The sequence below is a fragment of the Mastomys coucha genome, unplaced genomic scaffold (genome assembly GCF_008632895.1).
Source record: "Mastomys coucha isolate ucsf_1 unplaced genomic scaffold, UCSF_Mcou_1 pScaffold4, whole genome shotgun sequence".
Classification (NCBI taxonomy): domain Eukaryota; kingdom Metazoa; phylum Chordata; class Mammalia; order Rodentia; family Muridae; genus Mastomys; species Mastomys coucha.
Genome location: NW_022196910.1, coordinates 49,719,788 through 49,730,168, shown reverse-complemented (window position 1 = coordinate 49,730,168; position 10,381 = coordinate 49,719,788). Strand labels below are relative to the sequence as shown.

The 10,381-nt window shown below is 43.1% G+C and overlaps 1 long non-coding RNA gene across 1 annotated transcript; it reads left to right on the top strand.

Annotated features, from left to right (window-relative positions):
* Positions 1 to 5,763: 5,763 nt before the first annotated feature.
* On the top strand, positions 5,764 to 8,603 carry LOC116075681. The gene is made up of 3 exons (XR_004112683.1): positions 5,764 to 5,834; positions 7,758 to 7,893; positions 8,249 to 8,603. It is a non-coding gene; the product is annotated as an uncharacterized LOC116075681 (long non-coding RNA).
* Positions 8,604 to 10,381: the final 1,778 nt, after the last annotated feature.

Here is a 10,381-nt window from a genome sequence, read left to right as displayed (position 1 = left end):
TACACCACTTGTGTGTAGTCTGTTTGTCAAAGCCGAATCCCGTGCCCACCTGGCCAGAACCCATTGTCTCGCGGAATAAGGGACCCCGCAAGAAACCCCGGTCCACGGTAACTAGGATGCTTATTAAAGGCTTGCTGAATGCCAGCTCCTTTACTAAGACTTCTCGATATATGATATTTGAGTGGTATTATGTCCACTTTACCTGGAGAAACTAAGGCCCAAATCATTTAAGAATCTATGAAGGGTTACACACACCAGGTAGAATAAAGGCTTAAGAACCAGGTTGGCACACGGCCTTAGTTCCAAATCTACCTCGCCGTTCTCTTCATTGCTTCATGGCATTCATTGATGAAAACTGACAGGTCCAACTCAAGCCCAGAGTCTTGTAAATATGATGTGTAGATCACCTGGAGAACAAACATGTGCATGTGTAGATAATCACAGCTCATAGTCACTTCTAGAGGCCATTCGTAGTGTACCGTGTCAGGTCTAAGTTCAAGAAGGCAGCAAAAACAAGCCCCTTAAAGTTGGATTCAGCACAGGGTGAGGTTTCACAAAGTATGGGCAGAACAAAACCAAGTTTTCCTGCTATCTCTCACCCATCCATGGACATAGGCAGAAACGAGAGAAGATTTACAGGTAGAAATGAAGGACTTTCTCAGCTCCGACAAATGATGACCAAAATGCCAGTACCTCTTGCAGGAAAGGAAGATGGAGCTGTCCCTCTAAGCTGTGAGTTCCTGAGGAAATCAAGAAGGCCTCCCCAGTTCTTGTTCTGTTATGGGAATAAGAGCTCTGCCTGGATTACTGGTGTCTTCTAGGGCCCTTGAGACAGCGCTAAAGACAAAAATTTTAAATTAAACTTATGTAAAAAACAGACTGTACTGCCCCCCATGAATTCATCACTTAGCTATAGCAGTGAATGTTCCTGCCTCAGGTGGACCCCCGATATATATTCACTTCCAGACAATATATAGAATGCTGAATTCAGTGACATCCAGGATACAAGGTTGAGGAGTGACATCTCAGGCCTTTCTCATGTGTGAGACTCAAGGTCCAGGCCTGGCCTCATGATGGTCACCACTAAGACACTCTGTTCCTTTGGTCCTTTAGCATCAGAGATGACATCTCCCTCAATATTGTCCCCTAGGTTTTTGAGTCCTTCTGAGGAACAAGAATTTTTCCAAAAATATAACCCAGACTAGTTTGATATGCAGCCAAAGCATTGGCTTTTGACCACTGAGAACTGGGAACCCAGATGTAAGGATTGCTCTCTCCAAAACCTCCTCGCCTATAGCCTTCTTTCTTGTTTCCTCCTGAACATCCTTCTGTTATTTCTTGTTCTACAGACAGGATGAGTGGATGGCTAGAGCTTTTGCCCGAAGGAAAAGTTTGATATTTTTGACACACAGCCTGTCCCAAGCATTCTGCTAGTCTCAGAGATTACAGAATTCCTGAGTATTGAGGGACAGATTATTTCCTCAGTTATACACTTCTCTGGATGGATCATACTTTTTCCTAGTGGCAAAGAGTTTGGGATCATTGCAAATGGGTGTGAAGCCTGGAAGAAGAGGTTCGTATTGCAAAAGCACTGTCCTGCTTGGATTGGCTGAAGAAACTGACATGGTGATTTCCCTACAGGAAACAGAGTGGGGATGTGGATTCAGGAACAGGGATGGCTGGGTTTCTATGCCTTTTACAAATCAAGGGATCTTGAGTTTCTTCCTCAGTTCTCGCATCTTTATAATGGGCATAACAATACCTGCCCACATGTGTCATCGTTTGGAGCTGGTGCAATATGTAATACTTTCTACCTGTTACAGATAATGCACCTAGGTTACACAAGGGGTTATTACAGGTATGAGAACAGGAAGGAGGGGCTTGACAGTTGTGCATCTTCTACAGACACATGTGGGACACGCATAGCAGAAAAGGCAGCTTCTAAAACAATCTCAGCTGAAGACTAGAATAGGCTTTCTTTTTTGCCTGTATGACTAGGTTTTCCTTTGTTACTAACAAAAATCTATAGTTTTTTTTTTTATAAAAGGGACATTAAGGCAAATGAATAAAATTAAAATTACCCATCTAATCATCTTTGAAATATAATCAGATTTTATTTTTAATGGAGAAAATGTATATTTACATGTGACAACGTTTTCCATGTTAGCCATTTTAAAAAATTCTTATTGCTGTACAAACCTTGGCACTTAAAAAAAATATTTGAAAAGTACAAGACTACAGTCATTAAATAAGAACTTCCCATTCTCCCTCCAAGTTACACTGGCCCTCCCCTTACTTCCTGGCTATGAATTTGAACTCTCCGGGCACCTTGGTGCTGCAGGCTGGCCGATCTGGGCCTCCCTCAACCCGCGGGAGAAACGGGGTTCTAGTCAGGTTGACAAGGCGTAGGTGAAGAAATGATGGCAGAGATGACACATGAAGTACAGGATCTGAATGTATTTCTTAAAAATGGCATCAGACTTTTACAGTCATTGCAAAAGAGAGATGGTAAATCTGGCAGCTCAATAGTTGAGGTACATCTGAGGCCATCTAAAACACACTGGGTCTAAAGCAGCAGCTATCTTCTCTAGACTGGCGCTGCATCCCCCTGGCCCAAGTGCTCTGGGCCCGGGGGACTGTGGATTGCATGAATCTGAGTCCTAGCCCATCTAAGTTCTGGTTCTAGTCAGAGAGCGAGTCCCCAAGTGTGAGTCCCACATGTGAGTCCTTGTGTGAGTCCTTCTGTGCGGCCTCCAGTGCAAGTCCAAGTCCTCCTGCACCAAGTGAAAAGCAGGCTTATATGGTATACAGAAAGAAGGGCAGATGACAAGAGTCACGTAGGCAGGTGACCGCCACATCAAGGTCAGTGATCTTACTGACCAAGATCACATATCCAGTTGTGAAGCGGGTGGAAGCTGAGGCTAATTTGGCATTCCTATGCTAATTCTCGGTTCTGCTGGAGGCAAGGAGTGGGGAGTTCCTACCTAACACTTCTAGCTAATGTCCTTGAGTGGAAGCCCTTGGATTACTCTCTAGTATGTAAAACAGTTCTAACTATTGTGAACTATCTATTGCCCTAAGGAATGTGCTTGACCTCTGTTGCTAGCTCTGGCGAGGCAGATTCCTTGAGGGAAATTCCAAGTTATGGACAGCTTGGTATTAAACTAGGATAGGTTAGAAACATTGTGTTGGCCAGGAAACAGTGCCCAATTTTAGCCATTTACGAATCATTTCTTGGGGTACCTTTATGCCTGATTATGAGGGCGTGTTGACGATTGGAAAGACTAATCTGGAACATGTCTGAGTTAGGAGATACCAGCGACTGTCTGAATATCCAGGAAGCACAGAACTCCTTTTGGATCCTTATTGCCTCTTATCCTTAATCAGGCTTTTACCCCCAATATTTCGGATATGACTGGAGTAGACGAGTGTGCAGGGCACCTTGGGAAGTAGAATCACACGACATTTGTCCTTTCTGGGTGAGCTTATTTCACTTACAATGTAACTTATTTCTCTCTGTGTAAATACTTGGAGCCGCCATTGTTTAATGTTTCCCCACAGTAAAACAGTGACTTGCTCACACTGAAGAGTCATTAACCCAACCCGGAATAATTACAGTTAGAGTCTTTGGGAAGATTCACTGTTAGTTTGTATGGTATATTTATAGAAGGGTACTTGCTAGGCTAATGGTGTGTACACACCAGGACTTGGATAAATACTGCCTCCAGCCCCATTATAACTGCCCACTCCTCTTCCTCTGGTACTTACTGTGAACTATGGTTTTCTAGTCCCCCCTCCTTCCTCCTCTTCCACTGTGTTCTGTTTTTAATAACTTAAATTGAAGTCACTCTGATCCCTCATCAATCACCGCCTGAAGCTCACTGCAGCAGTGATTTCTCAGAGTCTACCGCAAACACCTCTCTCACACAAGTCCAAAGGACTGGGGAATCAGACCTTCATGCTTCAAGAAGCTCAGGCCACTTAAACTAATCCTGCCTAACTGCCAAATCCCAGGCTTCTAGCTGAGGATTTTCCTGGTCTTTGAAGATGCAGGGTTGTGTGATTTCGTGCCTTAGGATAGAGCTTCCCCGGACTGAATATACCTTTGCTTTTACTCTGTAAATTCAGCTCCTGACAACACAGGTAAAATGCCAGCATGATCCCTACCCTCAGATTCTGACCTGCGAAGAGGCTTTAACCTCTTCATTAAGAAAATCATTGACTGGCATCCTAATTACCTCTAGTGAGAGCTGTTTGTGTTGGTGTGATGATGTAATATTTTTAAACAACTTAGGTTCTCATATTTTCGTGGTTAAATAGGTGCAAATTTAACACATCCTTGGTCAATTCATATGTAATGTTGTTAAAAACGAAAACAAAAACAAAGCAAAACAAGACAAGACAAAAATAAAAAAAAAAATACAAACCAGCTTTGGGGATTTAAGAAAGGAATAACAATAAACTGAGATATCAACACAAGCATTACTGTTAGAGGTTATTTTGAGTAGTACTGAATAAGTTTAGCAAGCCAGAGGCACTAGAAACGCCCAACTATTCCTTAGAGCAGTGCTTCTCAGCATTCATTGTGCTGTGACACTAACACAGACCCTCATGCTGTAATGACCCTCCCCAACCATAAAATCATCTCCTTGCTGCCCATGACTGTCATTTTGCTGCATTAGTGAGCTGTATTGTAAGTATCTGTGCTCCCTGGAGTCTTTTATTTATTTGTTTATTATTAAATATTTTCTTTACTTACATGTCATACAATATCTCCTTTCCTAGTTTCCCCTCCCAAAAAAAGAATAAAATAAAATAAAATAAAATAAACAAAAAAAACCCTGTTCCCTTCCCCCTTCCCTTGCTCACCAACCCACCCTCTCCCGTTTCCTGGCCCTGGCATTCCCCTACACTGGGGCATAGAACCTTCACAGGACCAAGGGCCCCTCCTCCCATTGATGACCGACTTGTCCATCCTCCGGTACATATGCAGATGGAGCCATGAGTCCTACCATGTGTACTCTTTGGTTGGTGGTCTAGTCCCTGGGAGCTCTGAGGGTACTAGTTAGTTCATATTGTTGTTCGTCCTAAGGGGCTGCAAATCCTTCAGTTCCTTGGGTCCTTTCTCTAGCTCCTTCATTGGGGACCCTGTGCTCAGTCCAATAGATGGCTGTGAACCTCTACTTCTGTATTAGTCAATTACTGACAGAGCCCATGGAGCAGAGACTGAAGGAAGGACAATCCAGAGACTGTTCCACCTGGGAATCCTTCCCATATTCAATCATCAAACCCAGACACTATTGTGGATGCCAGCAAGTGCTGGCTGACAGGAGCCTGATATAGCTGTCTCCTGAGAGGTTCCTCATGGTCTTAGGCGACCCCTGTGAAGGGGTCATGACTCACAGGTTGAGAACTACTGCCTTAGAGACATATTACCTATCCAAGGTATGCTTAATTGCTTCATAATGTACATACATGTGTTAATCACACACACACACACACACACACACACACACACACACACACTATTGGAACACTGCTGCTTTTGGAGCCACCTCCTTGGCTGTCTGCTCCTTGAGTGTTTGCAAGAGCAGACATGGATTTTGATGCTGGGGTCTGACAGTTCTGAGTCACCCGTTCCCAGTCATAATGGCTGACTTCTTTGCCTTTGGTTTGTGCTGATCAGTGAAACCTCACTTACGAAATTTCCCTTGCTCTGTCTCCATCTTCCTCTTTTTATTGTCTGTCATGTGAAGATGGATTGCTGCCATCAGCAGCCCCTGATTTATTATTCAAGCTGGATACTGGAACTTGCAGTGTGATTCTGCCATATTGTGGGAACCAGAGAGGCGTTTCTTTTTTTTCTGTTTCATTGTACTGCCAGGCAGCTAACCTAGGCAGTCATGTGCTGGGCAATGGCCCTGCCCCTGACTCATGCATACTCGTAGGCCAAAGAAGAAACTTCTGCGTGTTCCCAGTAGCAAAGACCTCTAGTTTGTGAAACTTGGGGGAAGCTTTCCTTCTGCCTCTTCTGCATAGGCACAGGCACAGACGGATGGTGCGTTTACAGCATTAAATACCATGAGGCCAATGAACAGGAGGAATATCTGAATCCAGCTCAGTTGGGAGAATCACGAACATGACAGAGAGACAGACTTACAGTAAAATGAGACTGGCAGAAAATTCATCTTTAGGTCTTTACGGAGGTCTGTATGACCATGGACATGTTTGGGGGTGGAGTCCATAGTGTAGGGCTCTCTAGGATGTTTGCTCATTGTGTGTGTGTGTGTGTGTGTGTGTGTGTGTGTGTGAGAGAGAGAGAGAGAGAGAGAGAGAGGGAGAGAGAGAGAGAGAGAGAGAGAAGATGGAGGGGGAGACAGTGATAGAGAAAGAGAATGTATGTGTCTGTGATGTTTGCCTACTTGTGTGTGCATGGATTCTCATGCCTTGGTCCACACAGGCTGGAGGAGAATGAGATTGTTTGGTGTCCTGCCTTGGGATTCTTTGGAGACAGATTCTCTCACTGAACCTGGAGCTAGGCTTGTGGCTAGCAAGAGTCAAAGGTCCTCTTTTGTCTTCCCCCATAGCTCTGGGGCCCGTGGCCATGCAGGACTTGTGTTGTGAAGCTGTGGAAGGTAGGGAGTCCCCAAATGCCAGACTCTGATGATAAAGGCTGTTTTCTCGGTCCTGTTCTGAGAAGACACTTCCTCCCCCATGAACAAGTCTTTATGTGTAGGAAATGGTGGTCCAAATGGTCTCTTGCCATAGTTACAGCTCTTCAAGTAACTTCAGGTTGAGATGACAGGCCTATTTGACTTATCTGGGGATGTCACAGTCTTTCATAAGCTTTTGCCACCTATAGGGATAAATCTCCTCTATGAACAACCCTGAGTTAGGCTAATAGAAGATAAGCGATTTTGTAGGGTTGAGATGGGCTATTCTAAATCAGTCAGTACCTGATTTCACACATGTAAATAAATCCACCAGAGACTAGACAAGCTCAATAGAACTCAGCCCAAAGTGCTGACCTATAGAACCAATCACGAAATGAATATTTGCCAATTTCAGCCAATGAATTTAGTGTTGGGATGCCTAGTAGTAGCTTGCTGGCCACACAACTCAGAAATACATTAATATCAAAATAACTCAGCAAAACTAATAAATATCTCCCAAGTCCCCCAAAGAACAGCAGAAACAGCAAAATAAAACATTAATGAGAGAAAAACCAGATACATCCTGTCTTCACATATCAAAAAATGATGGTGAATTTTATAGGTTAACACAGGCTATTGTGCCCAGTTGTTCAAATGCTAGATTATATATTGCTATGAAAAGCTATCTCTATCCATCATCCACCTATCATCTATCTATCTACCTCTCTATCTATCCATCCATTCATCCATCTACCCACCCAACCACCCACCTACCCATCCATCCATCCATCATTCCATCCATCCATCCATCCATCTACCCACCCAACCACCCACCTACCCATACATCCATCCATCCATCCAACCATCCATCCATTCATCCATCCATCCACCCACCCACCCATCTACCTATCCATCCATCCATCTATCTATCATCTATCCATCCATCCATCCATCTATCCATCTATCCACCTATCCATCTGTCATATCTATTCTATCTATCTATTCCATCTATCTATCTATCTATCTATCTATCTATCTATCTATCTATCTATCATCTCCACCCATCATTTACCCATCTATCAAAAATAATCACTTAATCAACAGACTCTGAATGAAGCAGGTTGTTCTCCGTGCTGTATGTGACCTCAGCCAGCCACTTTGAAGCCTGGAAACACCCAGGTCTCCTGAGGAGAAATGTGTGCCTCCAGCCTGGCTTTAGACAGACAGAGACACAGCATCAGTGAGGCACTGGCCTGCCCTGCTGACTACCTACTTGCTGGCACAGAGCAAACATTTTCTAACTTCTTTTTGCCTATGAGAGTTTTCCTTTAAACAAGCATACACACAAATGCCTGTGTACATATGGTTATATGTCTGTGTATACATATGTTAGAAACATGTAGTATGCACAGGCCAGAGCAGCAAGTAATTTCCTCTATCAGTCTCTGCCTTATATCCTTGTAAACATGGTCTTTTTCCAAATCAGCTCAGCTTATTAGACAGTGAGCTCTTGGGTTCCATGTGTCTCCATCTTGTGCAGCCATGCCTGATATAGTTTTAAGTGGACTCCAACTTAGATCCATGTGCTTACACAGAAGTCCTCTTACCAACTGAACTATCTCCCCAGACTGGAGCCTAACCTTTAAAAGAAAGGAAAATGGAATGTCTATATCAAGGTGATAGAAGTTCTTATTCTTTTCTTCTTTGTCCATATGTTTACTTTTTAGAATGCTCCAGAGCAGACTTTTTGAATGGCTTGGGATTCCAAGTTATTGTCTGGACACCCCTGGCACTCTGGAATGGGGGCGGGGGGCTAGACTAGAACTCTCCCTGAATCTCCACTGCCTCATGAAATGCAAACGTTCTGATGGATGCACAAATACCTCCAGCTTGCACATTTCATGGGTTTATGGATTTTTTGTTCTAATAAAAAACTTTCACAGGTCTTCCATATGTTAGCTACTTCATCAATAGTTAGTAGCTCAGTTAAAGCTATCATCCTACAGAAGACAGATGCTACCCTCATTTTACATGTGAAGAAATGAAATTTCAAAGAAACTCTTAGGTGACAGACCTGGACCTGAACCCCAGGCTATGTTTTCCTCACGCCGTAGCACTCCTCAAAAAGCTAACAACTCTCAAAACCTTGCTGCAGATCTTCCTTGACGTCTTTCATTAGTTTGTTGCTTCTCAGGAGTGTCCTGAGGATGGTACTGTGGGTTTCGACCACTCTTATAACTGGCATTGGTTTGTTCTTTAAACAAACTTAGTTTTTGATCACTGATTGGGGTTTTGCCTGCATGTATGTCTCTATGAAGGTGTCAGATCCCCTAGAAATGGAATTACAGACAGTTGTGAGCTGACATGTGGGTGCTGGGAATTGAACCTGGGTCCTCTGGAAAAGCAGCCAGTCCTTAAATGGGGAGGCATCTCTCCAGCTCCCATTTTGCCTTCTAAATCCTAAGGTGCTACCAAGTCTTAAGGTTCCCCAAATGCAAATGTCTTCTTTTAGCATGGTTTTCATTACTACTTCTTTTTCATGAGATACATTAAGTTCCTAAGTGGGTGTCCTTATGAACCTTTGCAAGCATTACTCACAAAAATAGTAACTTCCCCATGTCCTTCACTATGCGTGGCAGCCATTGGTGTCTACAAATCACGCCCATTTCTTCTGAACCCACGAAATGCTATTTGAAAGGTTAGCAAATTCCGCCCCATCAAAATAGTTTCCCAAGGATCCTTTTCTCTATTCCTTTCTTATAACCTTACCTGTACATTTTCTAGGTGAGTGTTTCATTGTATTGATTAAACACACAGCCAAAGTGAGGCACTTTCATTCAAAAGACAAGATTTTTCTCCTGTAATGTGACAGAGACTGTGGAGCAGAGAGACAGGTCTTTAACAGAATCCTCCTATACCACAAGGCTCTGTAAGTCTTACTCTTTTAAGGGTTGTCTCTTTGAAATAATGCTGTTCTGGGCCTCTCTTTTGTTCTGTTACTTTGTGCCCACAAAATAGTCCACAGCTTTCATTTTGCTCCCATCATCCCTGCTCCTTGTTAGCTGAGCCACACATGCCTGACATCAATTTTATTTTTCCAATATGAAGTGTCAGAAGGTTAAGGCATCAAGCATCAGTGGCTACATTCCTTTCCCCACGCACATTCTTTCATTTAAGAGGCAATATTCTAGCCACCCTGAGATGGAAGCAGGGCACGCCTTCCGTCTTCTGCAGCTGTAGGTTCCATTATTTTCCAGTTAAAGTAGCCTTCTCTCTGTCGAGGGTTAGGTAGCTGCTCTGCCTGTGGGGTCTGTTAGAGGCTTTTCTGAGAGCAGATTTATAGATGAGGGGAGGCCCTTCTCCCCCTTCCTTTAGATGATAGGAATGTATTTTTTTCTGGAGGTACCTACTGTGTTTTGCTATGTTGAAAATAAAAATCTTACAAATGTATCAATGGAATTTCTCAAAAGCACTAGGTTGTGTTTCTCAAAAATATACTATAAACCATAACATTGTTCAACTTCCTTGTAAGTATGTATTACTCAAAATTCATTTCCTATAGCTACAGATGACATAAGTGTGTTAACTACATGATGATTTCAGAGTCTTTTTCATTTTGTGCTGTTTTAGGAAACACATTGAATAACAAGGGGTCACATGGAACATATGATATTAAATATGGGTGAGTGTGATAGAAAGATCAAGTTCATCTATCCCCAAAACAAGCC